The sequence below is a fragment of the Alligator mississippiensis genome, chromosome 5 (assembly GCF_030867095.1).
Source record: "Alligator mississippiensis isolate rAllMis1 chromosome 5, rAllMis1, whole genome shotgun sequence".
NCBI classification, from domain to species: domain Eukaryota; kingdom Metazoa; phylum Chordata; order Crocodylia; family Alligatoridae; genus Alligator; species Alligator mississippiensis.
Window position 1 is genome coordinate 114,695,279 of NC_081828.1, and position 22,777 is coordinate 114,718,055.

The 22,777-nt window shown below is 42.9% G+C and overlaps 1 protein-coding gene across 2 annotated transcripts in view; it reads left to right on the top strand.

Moving 5' to 3' along the window:
* The first annotated feature begins 3,618 nt into the window (after positions 1–3,618).
* CDH6 (cadherin 6) overlaps positions 3,619–22,777 on the top strand; it is a 137,910-nt gene continuing 118,751 nt past the window's right edge. The window contains exons 1-2 of one of the 2 annotated variants that reach the window (XM_019483351.2): positions 3,619–4,038; positions 6,739–7,035. The gene's annotated coding sequence lies outside the window, so the exon portion shown is untranslated. The remainder of the gene's footprint in view (positions 4,039–6,738; positions 7,036–22,777) is intronic. The other variant, XM_006276324.4, reaches the window with a different exon arrangement.

Consider the following 22,777-nt stretch of genomic DNA (forward strand, 5'->3'; position numbering starts at 1 on the left):
GAGTGTCTTGAATATTAAACTGTTTATCAAGCTGGTCTATTATAACTCTATCCTGGTGCTATAAGAATTTGAAAGCAATCTACACGTTGGTTTAGAATAGGTGTGGCCAACCTACTGCATGAGTATCACAAATGGCACAAGCAGCCTGTGTGTGGTACATGGCAGAAGAGGACACGTGGCACAGGGGCAGAAAGGGTAGGGAGCAGAAACGGTAGGGAATAGAAAGCAGAGCAGAAGATCAGGCAGGGCAAAGGGATCACAGTGACACTCAGGGAGGCTTTGGGGCTAATTTGTGGCATGCCTACCAAAAAGGTTGCCCCCACTGGTTTGAAGGATTTTTTATTTCTGATGAACCACAGCTGCCCCCCTCCCCTTCCATTAATCCATTCCTTCATTGCAAATAGGCATTTCACTTCACCTTAATATTCTAGATAGCTATGAGACTGGGACAACACATTTCTTTGGGTATCTCCAGGCAAATTGGGCAGGACAGTAACAGAGCAAAGAAAAAGGTCACATGACTGTCGCAATTAGTGATAGTGCTTGAGATTCACAAACAATTCAAAATTAAGCCATGAGAACATAAAACTACCATAATGGATCAGTTAAGATAATTTAGTGCCACATCTTTGATAGCAGACTACTCTGGGTGCTTCAGGAGAAGAAGAAAGATCCCCACAATAAGTAGATAGAGGGTAAGCTGCCCTTTGTGACAGTCTCATCTTAATCCCCTTATGCTAGAGATTGATTTTAGACCTGAAGACTGAACTTTTAGCTGTCTTTCAAACATCTTTTTTTAGTATTTAGTGTAACAACTTTTGGCTAGTCTTGTTAGCCATATAAACATCCAATTCTGCTTTGAATCTTGTTAAATTTTTGGCCTCAATGACAATGCTGTCAACTTCAGCCAATGCTGATTTTGAGTAATTTTTACAAGTCTAGCAGATCATTTGTCAGCTCAAGTGTCAAATTCAGGACACTTCATGGACTAATGACCCGATCTGGGATGGGAATTCTAATATCATTACGGCTGTCAAGAGAAGGATGTTGAGAGGGAAAAACATGACCTTGACAATGCCCCTTAAAAAGCCCTCTTCACATAGACATGGATGCACAGTTTTTAATTACTATTCCATGCAAAAACCCAAATCTCCAAGCAGAGGCTACTGAGCACACACTTGTGGCCACTGGGGAAGTAGCACTCACTTTTCCTCAGAATGCAGACGTCCATCTTGGAAAGACAAGCACTGATCTGAAACCAGGAATAACAACACGATTAAAGCTTATCAGGGCAAGACAAAACTGGGAAGGAAGGAATGGTTCCAAAAGAAACCTCAGGGTGCATGTGGACAGCAAATCAGACACTGACAGTCGTACATGGCAGCCATGGAAAGCCTGCATATATGTGCTTTTTGCCATGAAGCAGAGGTGGAATAGTGCCTTTCTAGAAGGCTCCAGGTACAGGCATGGAAGAAGGACAAATATTTTATTCATTAACAAAAAAATATTGGTAGGTTGAAGGAAAACAATCCAGCTGCTGAAAGGAATGACCCTCCAAGGAAAGATTAAAATAACCAACAAGGCACAAAGCTTGGCTTACTGGTAATGGCTCCTGCTTTTTGCAAATTTGAATAAATTAAATTTACGAGATATTTGGAAGGTAGGCTCTTGTGCATTGGTGACGCATGGGGGTGCACGCGGGTGCACGTACACTCCCTGAGATCGGCTGTGCACTCCCTGGAAGCACCAGCTGCAAAACTGGAAGTGCCACCAGAAGTGAACCCCCCACCCCGTTGGCGTTGTGGTGTGCCCCCAGACTCAGGAGGCACCAGTCACCCATGCTCTCGTGTGAGACCCTCAACTCTTACTTCAGCTTCTTTAAGGTACTCTTGCCCCATTTCCCATCATATAGGAAGGCTAATGCCAGGGAGAGTGGTTGAATGACACCAGTAGTGACCTTCAGACCTGAATGACTCCAGACCTTACCTTCAAGGGCCCCTTGCCTTCCTTGGCAGTGTAATGAGTGCAGGAATACAACTGAACAACAGCAGAGTCTCTCAGTACCTGAAGAAAGGTGTTTGTGCCCAAGAGCTTGCAAATAACTTTTTTCCAACTATTTAGTTGGTCTAATAAAAGATATTACCTCTACTCAAAGAACCTTGGCTGGAATACAACTGAACAATTCTGGAAACCACTGAGGCTCACAGGGCAACACCCCTGGTTAGACTCAAATGACCAGCAGAGTTTAATGGTGAGGGTCTCTGAGTAGCACAGGGTCAGGAGTAAACACAGCTAGCTTAGAGCCAGTCTATGGCTGTGAAGGCCATTTCCAAGAAGCATAGAACAGCGCTTCTCAATCCATGGGTCATGACCCAAAAGTGGGTTGCAAGAATGTATGAAAGGGTTGTGAGCAAACTTTAAAAATGGATTCTCTTTTAAAGGAGAAGAACATGGGAAACCATGGCTTTTCCCTTGCAGGCTGGCAGAGTTCCAGCCTGCAAGGGACTGCTTAGGGCCCCCATGTCTCTCCCCCGCCCCACCCCACACATCCACCCCTCTGCCCCACAAACTGGGGGGCTGGGGACTAAGGCCTGGGGTAGTGGGTCAGGAGCAAGGGACACTGGGTCAGGACTGGCCATCTATGTTTACAAATGTGTCCTGGTATAAAAAAAGTTGAGAACCACTGGTATAGAACATAGTCTTACCTAAGGCATGGTAGAGACAGTATGGGGGAAGGGTGAGAGAATGAAGAATAACTGGTGAAACTGAAAAAAAAAGAGGCTGAGTATCAAGAAGAAATTCACAGTGGCCACCCATTAGGCTGTTGATTAATCTCCAGAGGCAAGCAGTAGAAGATGCAGTCCTTGCAAATTTTATATAGAAACAATGCAAAGTTTGTGACAACACTGCATAAAAAAACCGATGCACTATATAGTGGACTAAGCTTTCTGCTGGCACAATATAACTGGCAGGTAGCTTACAGCTCATTATTTTATATTCATATGAAGTCATTGATAGCCTTCTTGTGGGGTCATTTTGTGTTTGGTGCTGTCCAAACACAAAAGCCAACCTGCCTTCAGTCCCCAAGAGCTCAGTCTATGATTCCTTGAGCTCTCAAAACAACTCTCAATATAATACTCTGAGCAATCAATATAATTCTCTGAGCTCTCAATACAACTCTCACGGCAAGCTCATATCACATATATGTTGCATGCTTACAGCTAGATCTAACATATACTTACACACACCAGCATCCACATTACAACATCTACTTTTTCCTCATGCAAGTCAGTATTTCACTGATCATTCCTAATGCATATATTAAGTTGGGGGAGCTGAAAAATAATATTCAGTCATTTTTTTTAGAACAGTGAAGGATAAAGGATAAAAAATTATTTTGAAGATATAGAAGAACCCACACAACACAGGCACACACAGTTACAAGTTATGAGTGCGTTTTAACCTCCTTTGTATTTTTTTTTTTTTTTTTGCTTTTACTATCACTACCAGCAGATTAGACTGAGCTGATTGCTTTAGACATCAAACACAGAGTCATTCTATCACAGGGGGGTCTTTAACAAAGCCCTCCTCCCTGTACCCTCCCACTGCATTCACTTGCAAATCACTGTATGCCTGGAAGAGCCAGCTTTTCCCAGCCCTTAACCTTCCCATACTGAGTGCTGCAGCTCCAGAAGCAGCAGCAGCAGCAGCAGCACAGTCTGTGTGTATGTGTGTTGAGTGTGTGCAATGTGAGAGAGGGAGGATTTTCTTTCTTTCTTTCTTTCTTTTTTTATTAATCAGGAGCACTGAATGGAAACCAATCAGATAGAGAGCCCCCTCAGCTTCAGCTCCCTGCATGCTAGAGTTAAAAGTGATGCTGGGAGAGAGGGAGCCCCACTTAGATGTCAGTAGATTCAGCAGTGGAGGTGAGAGGCAAGAGAGGAGAAAAGCAGGCAGAGAAGCAGCCCTGCTACCACACTGACCACTGTATTACTGAATGAGAACTGAGCACTTGTCCTCTTTCTTCTCTTCTTACCGGTAAGGAGATCGGACTTTGGACTTGTTTAGAGCAAGTTGAACTGTAGCAGGCAGCAAGCAGATGCTGGGGTTTTGTTTCTTATAAATGCTTTTTCTTTTCCCCCTTTTTTTTTTAAAGCTACTTATTCGGCAAAGTTGGCAGCTCACTTACTAGTAGATGCAGGGATCTATCTGCCCTGTTTTGAACTGTTTGTGCATGGATACGGCACTGCGTACTAGCAATTCTTGTGTTTTCGGGGAGTGCATTTGCTGTCATGTGAAGCAGGGCACATGGATGCAGCATCCTCCTGAAAATTAATGCCACGAGTAAAATATTTCAGGAAAAAGGGTGTGGGGGTAGGAGGGGGGCAGAGTGGAATAAAAAGCAGAAGCTTATTAATAAAGTGCAGGAAAATATCAAACCAAACCTGCTGCTTGTTCCAGGAGGCTTAGATGTGCTATTGAAATGAATAATATTCAGAGCTGCACGGGGAGCTAAGCTGGATGTAGGTGCTTCCTCAAAGAAGAAAAGTTGGGGGGGAGTGGGGGTTGTAGAGCTGGAGAGGGTACAAAAACTGACAAACGTGAAATCCTTTATTTGCTAATGGCAGGTTGGGGAGGGACTGGAAGTGGGGAGGCATTTTACAGAAGAGAAGTTGAATCATTACAGAAAGAAGACCTGAATGCATCCCTAGTGGTAAATGTTTTGGAGGAATTGGCAACACTAACTCTTGTGCATTATCAGTGGCATTTCTGTACTCGTATAGACACACATATAAATAGCACTGTGCATTTTGATTATATATACATATACATAATAGGTATAGCACTCTCATTGAGCATGTATGTGTGTACTCAATAGATATAGCACTCTACATACATTATGATTTTTATCCACACACACTAAATAGCTACCATTCTATATGTATATCTATCATTCTATGCAAAGAGTTGAGTCAGGAGATAAGCGATCACAGTAGAGGTCAGTAACTGTGGAAAGAAGTGTTGTCACTGCTGCAATAAAATCCATATTTTATGGAGAGTTAAATGCAGTACTTTGTAAGTGCAAGTGATGGTCACCTAACTCCTGCTGACATTCAAGGATCAAGAACTTTAATGACCAAAATTACTTCCAGCATGACAGCACATCTGCTACTTTTATTCAAAAAGAGAAGATGAGAGACTGTCCACCCGATTACAACATCTGTGATTTAAAGTTTTGTCACCATTGTAAAGAAAGGTCCTCTAGCCAAATTACTGACTGCCTATAAGGTCAACCATTTGCTTAATTCTTTAAACAAAACTAGGAAGAAGTATACCAATTTAGAAATATGTGAGGATAGTTCACACACACACATATGAGTACTCTGTGTATTGTGTATGTGTACACATATACATCCTTGTATGGAGAGAGATAATTGGTGTGTATGTTCAATCTTTTGTAGGACCACTTTTACTAGCATCCTGGAAATAATGTAATTCTGGAAAGAATTTAGTTAGGATATAAGACTTTAATTTGATTGAGGGAGTTATTTCATGTATTTGCTGGGGTAAAATTTCTGTTGTGCTCTCAGTTTGGTGTGAAAGTGCTTGCATATTACTTTAAGCATTCCATACAATTGATTAACATCTATTCCTGAGCAGTATAATGCTAAGGGCAATAGTGCATCCCTATTTATTTCTCTATTTCCTTTTTAAAGGCAATTGAGGCAGCAAGTTTGCATGTGGGAGGAGAGTGGGGTAGGAGGGGGAGGCTGGGGATCAAGAGCAAGTGGATTCATTCATCATGGATATACACAGTTTTTATAGGCCTGCCAGAAAAGATCCAATTGGATAGTTTCCTAAAACATCCCAAATGTGCTAATAAACACTGCAGGACTGAATCCCTTTCTTCTTGTCCTCTCAGATGTTATCTGACAGGGCAATGATAAATATATAATCAACTATGCTTCTGGCTTTAAACTGCACTGTGATCTTTCTGGACACATTCCTAGTGGCTTACAAATGACTTTTGAGGTGAGGGGAAGCAGCCAGTTTCCTCAGAGCAACATAATCAGAGGCACAATACATTTTCAAGGAAAATGGCATTGATTCAGTTCTGCTGTAGTTCTCTGCAATTATCCTTTGCAGCCATTTAAGAATCTGGCAAGCTGGGGTCCCCATAGGGACTTATTAGTCCCTTTAGGTATTTTAGCTTTCACACCAGTTCACAGCTCTCACATATCTCAGTGCCAACACTCTAAAGATTACATTTATAGGCACAGTCATCATTTTCTACCAAGTTGTTCAGTTAGAAATATGCATCTTCACTTCTGCCCCCCCATCTCTGCACTGCTCTCCCATGCAAGCAGTAACCTGCTGTTAAAGACAGCCTTGTCTTTTGTAAAGTTTGCGATTTGCAATCTGCTGTTTCACAATATTTAGCTAAGCAACTTCCTTGATAACAAAACATGCACAGGTTTTTAAAAAATGCTTTTCTCTGCTGCATTATTTTTTTTTTTGACTAATGTGCACTTGGCTGAAGTTCCAGGCATGCATGTCCTGCTGACCAGCCTGTACTCCCTCTGCCTTGGCCCTGAAATAGGACGAAGTTAATATTTCACTGAAGGACATGCTGCGTTCCTTGAGACATGGCTCCCTTTGATCCCCATTCTGTCAGCTCTGTTAATTTATTGTTGTCTTGAGTGAAAGCTTCAGCACATCAATTTTTTCTTGTTGCAGACTCACAGGATGGTTTGGGGTTGGAAAGGATCTCTGTTGGGCCATCTGCATCGTGTCTCTACGTTGTAGTGACAAGGCTGATAAAATGATCAGTTCCTAGAAGAGCACAGCCATCCAGCCTATGGTTAAGTGAAACAGTGTGTTCCAGCTCTAGCTTGACTTTTAAGCATGCCATCTATGTGGAGTACGTTTAACAATGTTCAATTTCTAGTGCAATCTCACAATATTAAGGTTTAAGAAGATGAGGAAACTGTGTATGGATCTCTCTGGAAAAAATGGCCAATTACTAAATGACAGGTAACTGAAGTCTATAAAAATAACTTGGCAAAACGCATTGGTAGCAGGCCCTGCTGTGATGGTGTCTCATCTTGCATAATGGCTGTAATTCCTCCAATGGCTCTGCCTCAATTATGCAAAAATGAAGTAGGAATGGTTTGCATTGTCTTTTTGATTACCATTATAATACAAGAAAGGGTATGGAAAGACTGTGCCTCTGAAGTATTGTGGTGGACAGATTTCTTAAGTAACCCCTTGAAGACCTGCATAGCTGCTCTAGCAATAGTGGTTTACTCAAGGGTTTTTAGCTTTTGTAGACATTCGGCCACACAACTCATAAACTGGCCAATGACCTTCAGCAGTGATTATTAGTACTGTTGCTTGGGGCTCTACACTATTCCCTTCCTGCATAAATAACTTAAGGTCTTTAAAAACAAGTTCCTGAAACTGTGAATTAGATGAACAGCTCTTGTGGGCCGTTGAATTGATCTTTACTGCTGACTCTGTGCAGGATCCAACGGGCTTGGTTCTAAAGTTTGAAAGGTGTACCAGTTGAGAGATAATCTGGCAGAAGCTGGTTTGTTCCTGTTACTTGCTTAGTCATGGCAACCCATTCTGAGGGGTCTGAAGGAATCACAGTCTTTAGTTTGTAAGGATAGAGAAATGACCTAATCTGAAATGTTGTCTTTTTTTTTCTTAATAATGTTTAAACTCAACTGCTGTCTGCCTTATTTGCCTAACAAAAAGGCACAAAAGCAGATTATCAGTCCCTATTTCAGTTAAAAATCCTTGAATAATGCACAATAAATGCAAAGCATGAGGAGCATTATGCTAACAGGGGAAACTGAAAAAGTCATTATCTGTCAGTTGTATTGTTTGTGACACTCTGCAGAACTTGATTTAAAAAAAAAGGAATAAAAAACGATGGGAAAAGTTTTGCTTTGGGGTTCTTCCCCCAGTCTTTCACTTTTCTCATTTGAATTTCATCTTAAAGCTCCTTTCCTTCTTCAGTGAAAACACTCCCAGTGGAATTCTGGATTATTTCCCAGTCCCATGTTCTAAATTTCTGTAACAAGACAACATTTTCCCTGTTTGCCCTTCCTCAAATCAGTATTGGCCTAGTTCTGATCACTCTTACAATAGCAAAAGTCCATGAACTTCAGTGGAGTCATTCTTTAGTTACATTGATGGCACTCAGAAACCAAGCCTGTTGTATTTGTCCCATGTGCTCCTATTTGTCAAAATTGTCTTTTGCTACTCCCTTGACCCCCGCCTCCTTACACATCTTTCTCAGCACTGGCCATTTAAAGGACCTCTATCAATAATATTTTTGAAGGAATGTTCACTGATGAGAGTACAATTTACACACATAATACAGATAGGTTATGGATTACCCATAACAGGTGAATTAATTTTAATGCATTTTATTAGAAGCTGACTGCAGTCCCCACGATCTTCCCATACCACCAAATAGTTTCTTCCTTCAAGAGACTATCCTAGCAGCTAACCAGTCTCCCTGAGGCGTGCTAAAGTAGTTTGGAGCCTACAGAAGCATCTTAAATCAACTGGAGGGGGTGAGGCTGAGCGATGAGAGATACTGGGTGCGTCTACATGTTCATTAATGCACTGCAATTACAGTGCATTAAGTTTAGTACCTGTAATAACAGGTACTAACTTAATGCACCATAATTGGTGCTACTGCGCATTAGTGTCGATGGATGTTTTTTAGGTAACGCTTAATGCCCATTGGATTAATCTACTACACATTGGCACATTAGCACAGTTTTTGCCAGCCACGCTAATGTGCAGTAGAATTAGTCCAATGGGCATTAAGTGTCTCATGTAAATGCACCCACTGCGTATTTCTTGCGGGAATAAGTGCTTTCCCTGCTGTTTCTGGTGTGGAGACAGACAGTCTGAATCAGGGTCTCTTTTTTGTATGATCATAAGGCCACTGGATCTTAACCCCCAAAATGGGGTTTTATCAAAGAAGTGATAGTTCTGGGATGAAGGAAAAAAGAAAAAGCCTAGGGTTACACTGTTACTGTGTTTTCTTTCCTTACTCAGTCTTACGATACACACTCCATAAGCTCCACAAGCCAAACACACATAAAGCATATACATTTCCATCTGCTCACATTCAGGAACGATGCCAACCTTGCTATGTTTTAAGTAACCTGTTTAATAATGGCTCTACTTTGGCATTGTGGGCAGATATTTTATGGATTAATTATGCTGTCTTGCCAGGTTATATATATTCAGAAAGTGTTTAATTATAGCTAGTATGTGACTATTAGATTTAATTTGCTAAATAAATATCAACCATATCCCCCAAACCCTTCCCTAATGACACACCACAACACCCAGAAGAGAACAGTTTATGAATGAGATAGTGCAGACCCTATCTGGATGCCTTAATTCCTCCCAGCTAAACTAATTCCATTATCTTGCTGCAATGTTTACAGCTGCCTGAAAGATAATAGGTAGTGTCTTTTCAGCATTTCCACTTCTGCAGCTAATCATGGAACTAGAGAAGGAGTACCTAAAAGGAGGGTCAGTGGAAATTGAAAATTAGCACAGAAATTAAATACTCATCAATGTTCCACAGGTATCACAGGTGTGTGCTTGTCTGGGTATAAGGCAGAGATGTCTGCTCCCCAAATGCTGCATTTCAATCATCAGTTAATAGCTTCTGTAACCACAAATGCTATTTAATCAACAGAACATTAGCATGTTTGCTTTAGTGTGAAGGTAAGGCTAAATGTAAAGGCAGAAAAAGAATAGAGGCAGCAAATATTTATTTTTGAAGAAAGCTTCACTTTGCATTCCATAAAGCAGGTGAGAATAAAAATCCACTGAGCATTAAGGTTAACCTGGCGGTGGGTAGGCTGCATGCATTGTGCTGTGATCAAGGGGATCTGAATCAGGATTCAAAGACCAAAGGAAACTGATCCCAGGCACAAATGAAAAAGTTATAGCCTAGGGGATAACACTGTCACTTAGCTTTTGAAATCCAGCGATTTTTTCCCACATCGTGTTTTAAAAAAAAATAAAATGTTGTTGCCCTTGATTTCCCCTGCTAGCCTGCAAGTGAAATCTGTTCCTTATTGAATAGTTTCCCATTTGGTGTGAATGGTGGGGTGTTACTGTAAAGTTAATACATGCCCTCTTGGTGGAAATACTTATTCCAAACATGAATAATGTCTTCCCAAATAAAGGAAAAATGAATTTGATGATAGTGTAATTGAGCAAATATGATACTTCATAATTTCAAGGTGCTGCATGGATACTTTTGACTCAACTGCAATTTTACCCTGAATAAAGGAAAATACATGGTTCTATCAGCTATATAACATATATATAGTTCTCAATATTCAGATTCTGTAATCTTAAAATGTTTACAAGATCACAACACAACAGCCCTGTGAGGTGGGAAGTATTATTATTCTCATTTTATACATGGGAACTGGGACTTGGAGAAGCTATTCGACTTGCCCAAGGTCACATAGAAGTCTTTGGCAGAACCAGGGTGGGGAATTGAACCTGAATCTCCAGAGACACTGGTTAGTAGTGTAACTACTACAAATTTTCAGCTGAAGAGAGGAATTTTGTTTCCAAACCAATCCTTGGGTTCGTTATTGTTCGACTGGTTGGAATTTTTTTTTTTTTTGCTAGCTCTAAAGCTAGATACATTTTATGCAACCTTCCCCCCCCCCCCCCCCGAAAGATCTTAATGGCGCATTTTGAACATCTTTAGAACAGATTAGAAACCAGGCTTAGTCACAACCTAAGTCCTATTCCCGCTTTGCTTTTTGAAGGGTAGGTCGGGGAGCAGGGGGAAGGAAGTAAGCTGAGTGAGCCGTACCCAAGGTGAAGATTGCATTTCCCCTTGTGCTGGCTCAGTTGCACAGTCTAGCAGGTTGGGCTCTGGAACTAGGGCTCTGCCTATACCTTGCTTGCTTTTGTGTGTGCCCCTCTTGTGCCCTGTATCAGGGGTATCAAACAACTTGCACAGCCAGATTGTCTAGTATGCAGTGGTCCCAGAGGAGCCAGGAATTCAGGGGCAGGGTGAATGGGGTTGGACCTGCCACCAAAATGGGGAGTACCTGTTGGGGACACCTGTCAGCAGCAGGGGGCTTCATTTACTTCTACAAGAAGCTGCATGGTTCAGATCTGGCCAAGGAAGTGGGGCAAGCTTTACACCCCTCTCATATACATTTGCCAACGTGGGCAACCACGGATCCCAATGTGCCTTTTTACTTCCTTGCAAGCTTACACATTCTAACTTAAAACATCCCTGTAGAATGGATTCATAAATTATATAGTTCACAATGTACAGATAGAGAAGCTGAGGGCATGTGTAGATGAAATGGGGGCCCTAAATTGAAGCAGTAGGTTTTAAAAAACATTACCTCAATTTAGGGCTGATTAAACCTCCGTGTTGTGCACACACCCCACTGACTTACCTTCCTCTCCGGCAGGGAGGGAAGGGCAAGCTGCCAACGGGCAGAGCGGACCCTGGGCTGCAGGAATGGAGCTGGTGCTTCCCTCCACAGCAGCTGCGGCCCCCCCCACAGATGGCACCTGCCCACAGGCACCTGGCTCAGGCAGTCCCAGGGGACACCACAGTCGTGGAGGGAAGCACGGGACCCCTGCGCAGCTCAGGCAGGCAGGCTCCAGGGGAGAAAGAAAAAAGATCAGGCTCACCGCTTTTCTTGGGCAGAGCTCCTTTCTTAGGCTGCTGGCCAGGCTGCCTGCAGGGCTTCCTGCAGAGCCATGGAGCTGCACAGAACCTGGTGCTTTACTCCGGGACCATAGGGGCAGCAAATTAAAATGCCTCAAAGAAGTTTTAGTTTGCTGTGCCCCAAGTCATTTGACGTGCATTACGCTGCTGAATTTCCTAGAGTGGCTGGAATTAATGCACAAGATGCCGCTGACACATGCAAACACTGAGACCATTAAAGTTGTGCAAAACCAGTTAACCCACTTTAAAGTGTCATGCACACACGCCTCTTGTTTCGTCTACACATGGCCTAAGACAAGAAGGTTATTGCCCAAGGACTTAGTGTGTGAGATAACCACTCGCATACTAGAGTGTTGAGCATAATATAAATAAAAATGATAAATGTGTTAGTTGTGTGGCTGGATTAGACCAAAGTGGCAGCTGTCTTTTAACCTACTAGACCCTAGTGTAGGGGTGGGCAAAATACAGCCTTCCAGCTCATTCTATCCGGCCCGCAGGGTCCCCAAAAAATGTAGAAAAATGTAATATTTATTTGCTCCTAGCTGCCTGTCAAAGATGACAGGATGGCAGTAGGACCCAGGGGAAGCCGGCACCAGGACCCCGCAACAAGGACCACCCAGCACCACATTGCCAACCAGAAGCCCCTGCCTAGCAGAGGCTTCTGGTCTGGGACTATGGGGCTATTCCTGCTTCCCTGCACTAGAGAGGGAAATGCAGCCCTCGACAGTTTGCCAAAACTTGGTAAGTGGCCCTCTGCCTGAAATAATTGCCTGCCCCTGACCTAGTGCCTCTAGAGAAGGACCTACAAACATATCCACAGTAATAAGAGCTCAAGAGATCATGCTTTTCCTTTTCTGCAGTGTGGACAGCACTCTGTGAGATCACAGAGGAGAAATATACAGATTTAGAGGTTCTTTCATGAAATAAACTCCTTTTGTGTAATTTATGCTCACTTTAGCTGTCACTGCTGCAAGGAAAAAAGATGCAGAAGAAACTTTTAAGTCCAATAGGCCTCTTCCTTTAAACGATCAAAGCTGTTCCAACCAATTTTTCAAAACTGTGTATTTAGTCTAAACTCCACTTAAGCCTAAGTAATAGAAGTAACTATTAGGACACTTCCTTTCCTGTCACTGCTGATTACTAAGTTATTTCTGTGTCAACAAGGAACTTTTTCCTTATATTGTCAGCCACTCTTTGCTCACCAAGGCCCTGATCCAATCAAATGCTAATCTCATGTTTAATTTTAAGGACACCTCTAGTCTTTATTGAGTTCAGTCAACAGTATCCAGTAGCACTTAAATGCCTTACTAGATCAGAATTTCATGATTTTACACTGCATTGTGGATGCTATCACACTTGCTTCCCAAGGCTAGGGACATTCAAAAGGCCTGAGCCTGAATTGATTCAATCTTTGCAGGTTAGCCTAACCTGGCTAGGCTGCACCAGTTTGTAACTGCACAGAGATCCCAAACATTCAGGCACATGCCTGCAGTGGCTCAGGCTAGAAGCTGGGGGGTGCTAGAGCAGCCCTCCTATCCCTTCCCTGACACTGAGCTGAGGCAGGGCACAGCCAGGGTCTGTGATTAGCTTTGATTAGCCTAGCAGGGGATTGATAAGTGTTCATCACCTCTAACTCAGTGTTTACCACCCCATTAAGAAAACAACAGAGGGATATTACCCGCTACCTGTTGATTCTGCCTGTTGATTCAGCATGGACCGTAGCCAGCATGTGGTCTGCTAACTAATACACAGAAACCTCTGGAAAGGCAGGGGGCAGGGGGGAATTCCTGCTTAGCAGGGAGTGGTGAGGAGGTGGAGAGCAGCCTGCAAGTCTCTAAAGCTGCAGCCAGGGCGCAGAGGGGATAGGCCAGCCTTGCTGTGGAGCAGAGCGCCCAGCCCAGACACAGAGCATGCTGGGGCTGGGATCTCTGATTTAACTTAAACCAGCAAGGGGTTTGGCCGAGACATTGCATAAACCATTTTGACCTAAATCAGTTTGGTCTGATACTACATTCAACCAGGTTTATGTCAAACCAGTTTAAGCCATTTTCAGACTGGTTTATGTGCCCCCAAATGTTACAAGTTTAAACCAGTTTCTGATCACTTAAAGCAGTTTATGTGTAATGCCTCTCTGTAGCCCTAGTGACCAGATTGTAACCTCAAAACTACCATTAAGTAATTATTCAGGAAGAAGAATAAAATGAAATAGAAACTATAACAGTTTGGGAGTTTGAAGAGCATCGCTCACCAAAACCCTTGAAACAAATTGATAGCCATAATCAACTGAAAGACTTTCCCAGCATAAGGTTAGGGTTCTCATTACAGATATTCCTGAATGGTCTAGTCCAGGGGCAGGCAACATTTTTTTGCCTAGAGTGCCGAAAGCGCCACAATACCTACCTTGGAAGCTGCCAGAGTACAGGCATGGCAGAAAAACAAAATGAGGGCAAGGGGTACATGGCTGGATGCCCTGCTTGTGCCCCTTGCCCCCCACCCAAAGCCCTTGTCCCCCAGCCCTGCTGCCCCATGCCCCCCACCCAAAGCCCCTGCCCCACAGCCCGGGCTCTGTGGCTGCCAGCAGCTACCCCAGCTCTGGGTAGCTGCTGGAGCCTGGGCTGCTCCCAGCAGGGCTTGCAGCATCCCAGCTGCCTGCTGGGAGCAGCCCGGGATCCTGACTGGCAGCAGCTCCCCAGAGCCGGGCCTGGCTGCAGCCAGGAGGCTCCAAACAGCTGTGCGGGGCTCCAACATCAGCTCCACACTGGTGCGTGCAGGTGTGCCTTGGAGCAGGCGGTGGAGGCAGGGCTTGAGGCAGCGCAGCCCTTATAGTTTCATAGATTCATAGAAGTAGGGTTGGAAGGGACCTGAATACATCATCAAGTATGACCCCCTGCCCTGGGCAGGAGAGAAAAGCGGGCTCAAATGACCCCAGCCAGGTAGATGTCAAGCCTCCTCTTAAAGACCCCCAAGGTAGGAGCCATCACCACTTCCCTTGGAAGTTGGTTCCAGATTTTAGCTGCCCTGACTGTGAAGTAGCGGCTTCGAATATCTAGTCTAAACCTACTCTCTAACAATTTGTGGCTGTTATTCCTTGTTACCCCAGGGGACACTAGGGGGAACAGGGTCTCTCCCACACCCTGCTGGTCCCCGCTGGTGAGTTTATAGATGGCCACCAGGTCCCCCCTCAGCCTTCTCTTGAGAAGGCTAAACAGGTTAAGGTTCCATAGCCTCTCTTCGTAGGGTCTGCCCTGCTGTCCCCAGATCATGCGGGTGGCCCGCCTCTGGACCCCCTCAATGCTGTCCACATCCCTCCTGAAGTGCGGCACCCAGAACTGAACAGAGTACTCCAGCTGCGGCCTGACCAGTGTCGCATAGAGGGAGAGGATCACCTCCTTGGCCCTGCTTGAGATGCATCTGTGGATACACGACAAGGTACGGTTAGCCCTACTGACTATGACCTCGCATTGTCGGCCCATGTTCATCTTGGAGTCAGTAATGACTCCAAGATCTCTTTCTGCCACTGTGCTCTCAAGAAGAGAGTTTCCCAGCTTATAAGTGTGCTGCTGGTTCCTACTGCCCAAGTGCAACACCCTGCACTTGTCAGTATTGAAACCCATGCTATTTTCATTAGCCTACCCCTGTAACCTGTCTGGGTCCTGCTGTAATCTGTCCTTCCCTACTAGCGTGCCCATCTCACCCCAAATCTTGGTATCATCAGCAAATTTAAACAGGCTGCTTTTTACCCCATTGTCCAAGTCACTAATAAAGAAATTGAACAGTGCAGACCCAAGGACCGAGTCCTGGAGGACTCCACTGCACACTTCCCTCCAGGTCGAAAAAGACCTGTCCACCGCTACCCTCTGAGTACGACCCTTCAGCCAATTTGCAATCCATCTGACTGTGTAGGCATCGATACCACAGTCACCCTTGTCTCTCCCCTGCTCCCAGCATGGAGGTGATGAGCCCGGCGTAGCTGTTTATAGCCAGCCCGGGCTCTGGGCAGCAGCAGCAAGCAGTGGGCAGAGTGTAAACAGCTGCACCAGGCTCAACACCTCTGTGCCCGGAGCTGGGGAGAGACTGGGGCTGTGCTGCCTCAGGCCTCGCCCCCACTGCCCGCTCCTAGGCGCGCCTGCACGCGCTGGTGCGGAGCTGATGCCAGAGCCTTGCACAACTGTTTGGAGCCTCCCGGCTGCAACCAGACCCGGCTCTGGGGAGCTGCTGCCAGCTGGGATCCCAGGCTGCTCCCAGCAGGCAACTGGGACACTACAAGTCCTCCTGTGAGCAGCCCAGGCTCTGTCGCTGCCAGTGGCTACCCAGAGCCGGGGCTGGCCATGGCGTGCCAAGCAAAATGGCCTTGCGTACCATGCTCGACACATGTGCCAGGGGTTGCCAACCCCTGATCTAGTCCTTAGTAATTAGCAGCGAGGAGTCAGGGAAAAGAAATACTGGACATACCAAATGTTGGAACTGTATTGCAGCAACTTACCGTATAGGTTTGCCTGGCTGTTGCAGGGTTCCTTACTTGCATGTGTACAACTACACTTCTTGCATATGACTTCAGAAAATTGACTCCTCCAACCATTTAAGAGTAGATCCATCAATATTACTGTAATCTTTCAGACTGTTCGCTCCTTCTGGTGGACCATATAGAGGGCAGTCAGCATATGCTGGGCTGTCTGATCTGCTTTGCCACATGGGCACGGTGGTGAGTTTGTAAGGCCCATTTTATGTTTGATTTTATTGAAGGCTCCATAGCCAGATCACAGCTGATTCAGGTTCACCCATGCCTTATGTGGGAGTTTATGACCAGAAGGGTGTGAGGATGGTAGTTGTATGTCATTGTGTAGTGGGTTGTGGTTGTTATTCCATTGCTCTTCCCACCGTCTCTGGGCCTATGATGACAGTATAGCGTCTCCTGCTTCCTCTGTGATGTTTCTGGCGGTTACTGGTAGGGGTTTTCTGCTTCTTAAATGTTTCTGCGTTGAGTATTTTTTCAATCATATCATGTAGTGGATGGACTTCCTGTTGGGCTTTGGTTGCCAAGTCAAGCAATATTCCAGACCTCTTAATGTTATGAGGGGGGATTCCTGCCAAGATGAACATGTTTTCCCATTCCATGTATACCACACAGCCACTTACTGTTTGTACTGCAGAATTCAACTACAGATAGGAAATCACATTTAGGAAGTCTTTGCATAGGTCACAACCTGTCTCCAGGTGCCCAAGCCAGCAGTTCCTGCAGAGTTGAATGGAAATTATTCACACACCTGAGGACAAGCACTGCACCACTGCATATAACTTATGAATTAATCTTTAAAAGCAGTGGCATAAATTTCACAGGCATTTATAATCCCAAGATGTTTTTGCTACCTTTTAAGGTCACATTTGCACGTCAAAAATAAAAATGCCCACTTTGATTTCTAGAGAGATATTTCTTCCTTTTTACTTAAAAAACAAAACAAAACAAAACAAAAAACACAAAAAAAAAACCCAAGTTCCCACTTGTCTCTGTGCATAATTTATTCTGTTATGATAGGAAATTGTATTATCATATTTTAACACTTTTAGGCTGTCTTTTGCAGGATTTCTAAAATGGTTCCTCATTAATCTACTGTAATCCATTTGTCAGATATGCCCGAAGCTGCCTGATATCACATTCGCTTTAAGGTATCATAGAATTTTCCTTAGCAACAGGTTGTAATTTCAACCAGGCTGGTAAATGTGAGGTCAGAAGCTGATTGTTACAAATCTAGGAGGTTAAAATACACCACATATCCTCATTTCCCAGTGAAATATTACACTGAAGCCTAGCTGAGCAAACTTAAACAGCAGGGTTTCTCAGGAGCTGCTTATATCTGGTTACGACTGTTCATTTAATGTTAAATGGGCAAGTATAATTTGTGATTTTACTGATGTAGTCCGATTTAACAAGGCAGACATCACAAATGGCTTTGCATCTGAGATCAGCATTTCAGTGGCAGATTTGTTTTCCTGCCCAGCAGCTGTCTGTTACCTTACAGGGCCTGGGACTGTACCTGCTGGTCAGAACATGAGTGGGTTTGTTAATCTGTGGTGCCATCTAGGAGGAAAAATCAGTTACAAGCATCAAGATGCAGGCAGGACTGTCAGTGGTACAAGAAGATTTGAAACTACCTCCCTGGAGCTGGAGCTCATGAGTGTGCTACACATGCTGTAGAGTGCTGTCAGAGACCACAGATTCAGAAAGGGGAAAACAGCGCTGTTTGACTGGAGCTAGAAGATTTAAAAGAGAAATGCAGCATTCTCAGTGTTGGTTTACAGTTACCCTTCAACTTTATTTCTTTTCTCTTAACTTTATTTTTGCGCCTTTTCTTTTTTTAATGATTCTCTTACCAAACCACATATTTGTTGTCACAGTTGAGCTGTGAAAAACTAGTCGGATGGCAAACTGCAGAGGAGAGCTACATCAGAAATCTGGGAATTCACTAGCCATCTACTTGTTGAGAACTTGACTTTTCATTCTTTCATAAAGGGCGAGCCAACTGCTTACTTCTCTTATGCTTGGGATATAGTCCAAGCCAGGGTAGGATGGGTTATTGTAAATAACAGAACTGGGCCCTTAGAAATAAGTTTCTGACTCAGGCTAGATTAATTTGATATGCTGAATACAATGAGATATTACAGATAATAGGGAGAGATTGAAAACTTTTCATTTAGATGGAAACAGGACGGACTAATTAAGCAGTAATGAAGAAGGAACCTTGCCTTGAATTGATATGAGACTTGCAGTGCTAATTTAACACCGAGTATCGCTTCCAATTTGTTATTAAATTAAAATGGCTTTTTAAATTGTTTACATTTTTTCTTATCTGCTTTTGTGTGGCAAAGTGATTATCCTGGCTGGGTACAGAAACCAATCAGGGCAACAGAAAGTGTGTGTGGAAAGAAGAAAAGATTTCCCTGTTTTGTAATTAAGAAATATACACTAATATCCATGACATCATAAGTAAGCACTTCAAAGCAAAGGGTGTGCTTTGTGTTGCATATTAAACTAAATTAAACTAAACAATTAACATGCCAACAAGCTACTGCGGACATATAGCAAGAAGACTCTGTACTTAGGGAAATGGTTGCTATTTTTTGTTTTCTTTTCCAAAGATCTCTTCACCTGACTGACAAGTATAATTAAGGAATAATAGGGACGAGATATTTTTTCTGCAATACTCAGAAATGGCTTCTCTTTGAAAGGCTTCGTGATTATGTCACATGATGAAACTTTTTTCCACCCCATCTGAACATATGATGGAAGCTTGAGATAGTGTGTATGACAGACAAGCCCTATGGAACAATAGGGGGAATAACCTTGTATTGACATTGCTTTTTTTCAGTCTCAAAGAAGTTTACTATGACAGCAATGATTCCATGTAATTTATTGCAGGATAGCTCAAGAGTAGCAATTTGTCATGCAATGTGATGTAATTTGATGGGTTCATTTCTTAAATGAATTATGGATTATCTCTGTATATCAACAAAAAAGCTGTGTCTTTTAGGTAAATATTCCCTCAACTTTTTCTTCCTCTTACAATCCATTTTCCTTCATACAGAGATGCCTTCTTTTTTTCCTATCTAATCATTTCACTAATAAGGTGTTTAATAATTTAAAAGCCTAAAAAATGAGCATATTTCAAAGGAGTTGATATCAATGGTAGTCTGAGAGCCCCAGGCTACAAAAATATGGATGAGGCTACCAAACTTTTTGAGTCAGGATCCCAACTGTCTTTCTGCTTCAGGCAGCTATTTTATTAAAGTTGGTATTAAACAACACTGCCTGGAGTTTGATTAACAATTTATGACTTCCAAAGCAAGATTAGCAGAATCCTATCATTTTGATATTTAAATCTTAATTTGCATCTAGGAAAAAGATAGACGTTATCCAGGTTTACATTTTCATTTAGAAGTTATTTATTTATTTAGCTGCCTCTGAACATTTCAGGCCCCAGTTTCATTAGCGTAACTAGAGTTGGGTGAGCGGGGCACCAGCCTCAGGACTGATTTGGAGATAATTCAGTAGTGGTGGCCATAACCACTGTTGTCCCAGCTGCTGCCATCAGCCTAACCACTGTTGGCCAGAGCACAGAAATTCCTTGTTACCCCTCTGTCCAGTTTTGTATTGACCTTTTAAGAGCTGTTTCTAGGCTTACCGCTGTCAATGAGAGCTTTTCCATTTGTGTAAAGACGAGCTGGCTCCCTACACCATGGGATAGACCCAATCCTGCAAAATGAGGACCATTTCCTGCAGTGTCAAGTGACCTTTCACCCTCACTGAAGTTGATAGGCATTGGAAGTGTTCAGCGCCTGGCAGGATTAGGCTGAGTTCTGCATGCCTAAGTACTGATTACTGTCCAGCAACTGCTACTCTATAGAGAATGGAATCTAGAGAGACAGACATGACTACAGCTTATTTGGCATACCTTCCCACAGAGGAATTTTCTTTTCCTTTCATCCTCATCTATATCATGCAGCCAATGACTTTCTGCTTCAGTGACAGTATGCTACAAGCTGTACAATGAGGCTTATTTGCCTGCTGCCTAACAGTGTCTGCTGGGGGGGTGAGGAGTATAGAACTGCTGCTACAAGTCAGTTTCTAACTATGCTTGAGGCAACACCAGTAGGAACTTGCTATCAGATAGAGGGCAGGCAAGTAGAAACCCATACTGATATTACACCCAATTCTGGTCTCACTTGTACTATCGTGGAACTAGAGTAATTCCATGTTCCATGGAAGTCCAAGGAAAAGCTTAGTGGAGCATTACTGAACGGATTTTATATCATTTTAAATGTTAAATTTTGAAAACTCTGGTATATTGAGTGCCTCTAGTGCCACTACAGCACTAGAGATGCTTGCTGTACCATTATTTTCAAATGATTGTTTTACAGTCCTTTTTAATTTTCTTGCAATTGATTTAATTGTAAAAAAAATAAATAAATAAATAAATAAATATGCCTATAGTACTATAGTGACATTGATGTCCTTTTGCCCAGATCTCGTCTAAGTACAAGTCCTGTACAGGAAGGTATATTGCATCATTTTCCCCCAGTTAATTTCCACTTCTGATCTGTTTTTTCAGTAAACCAAACATTCATTTATTTAGGGCATTGAATCTCCTTGAGATCCTTTCAGGGGTGCCACAGGATGCCACGTAATATTTGTAGTGTTGGGTGTGCAATCATAATTCACAAGATAAACCCAGAAATTTCAAATAGGAGTCCATAGTGTTAAGTAAATTCTGCCCTGCTGTGGTCTTTCTGAGTTCTTTGCAACAGAAGAGCTGCTCTAGTATTTTTCTTTAGTCAAAAAGAGAGTGAAAAGTCATAGATGCTATTTCCAAAGGGTGCCTTGAGCCAAACAAGGGGTGCCTTGAGTCTAAAAAGGCTGGGAACCAATGATTTAGGGGTTAGTCATGGTGGTAGACCCTGCAGTACTAAAATAAAAGGTTATTAACTGTGGGCTGGTAGCTCTTCTGGGTTTCAAGAAGAAAGCTATTTTATCTTTTTGTCTCTTTCTAGTGAGTCCAATACAAAAAGGTTCAAAGGAGGGGCTGATATTTAAGCCTCTTTATCGCTTTCCAGCACCCTATTTGAACTCTTAACTTCTCAAAGTTTACACTGTGGCTTTTCTTTTAATCAACGGTTTCATTTTGACTTGGACTCACGAGCTTAAGTTTTAAATGGAAGATTCATGATCTGAAAGTGACCAGTTCTTCAAAGTAGAAATGGAGGTTAACACCTTGAAAAGAACATTTCTTATATACATTTTCTGACTTCCCAGAATTTGATCATTTAACTCCTTCTAGTTCTGTTTTCTTCTTTTGGCTATATACTCATTTCAGGGAGTTGGCTGGGATTGCTATGAATTTCACAGCCTTCAATCCGAATATTCTCCTTTGTGGCTCAGCAAAACACTTAAACATGCTTATATTCTATTGACTTCAAGGGGATTTATGTAGGTGCTTAAATGGTAAGGTTACAACCCCTGATTCAGCAAGTCTTTGAGAAAGTCCTTAGGATTCAAAATTAGCAAAAACTAAGATTTCCAAACCTATGCTGTGGGTAAAAGTTTTACCTAATACTGAAGTCAGTCCTTTATTCAGCTAGGGTAAATCCATATAAATTAATTTACTTCTGGTGAACTATAGCAGTTTTCATCAGCTGAGAACTGGTCCATGAAGTAAATCAGCATAAAGAAGTACAGACATAAATCATCCACTGCGGAAATTCCCAACTAGAGTATATTCATAATATGGACCTTAAGTAGCTCCCCTTCCTTCTTCTATTTGTGATTATGGGAGAGGAGCACTGTTCCTAACAAGCAAACAGCTTCTGGGAGAGCAAAACCCAGAACACAGTCCAGATGCATGCATGTAGAACTCTCTAGGCTAAAGTCTGCATTCCTTTATACACTTGCATCTTCATTATCTTCCTGGATGGAATATAAGTCAGAAAATGGCCTGTATTTTGTGAATCATCACACCCCAGAGTGTTTCAAACCACGCAATTCCTGTTAAACAGCTACACATTCTGAATCAGACAATAAGCTGCTCAAACCCAGATCCCCAGCTACTTTATCATTCTCTCTGGTTGATTTCTGCAGCAAGGATAAGAGAATTCAGAAGTGACTTTTGACTTTGTTCTTCAGCAAGCTATGATAACATGTCACCTTGCTGTCATGGACACACGCCTCCCCACACTAGAGAACAACTGGTGGGTAAGGCATTCTTGGTAACGCATTTTAGGACCGCTTCGTTTTCACACATCCATGCCTATGTTGGGATGATCTAGTGGGGGATGGTTCTGCTTTGAGCAGGGGGTTGGACTAGATGACCTCCTGAGGTCCCTTCCAACCCTAACTTTCTGTGATTCTCTGAATTCTATGTTTTTGGATTCTTCTTATGAAATTATTGAAGTGTACTGGCATATCACTGAAACATACAACATTTCAAAGGAATATATAGGTTACCATGTGTCTGCTTTTAGTTGAGTCTC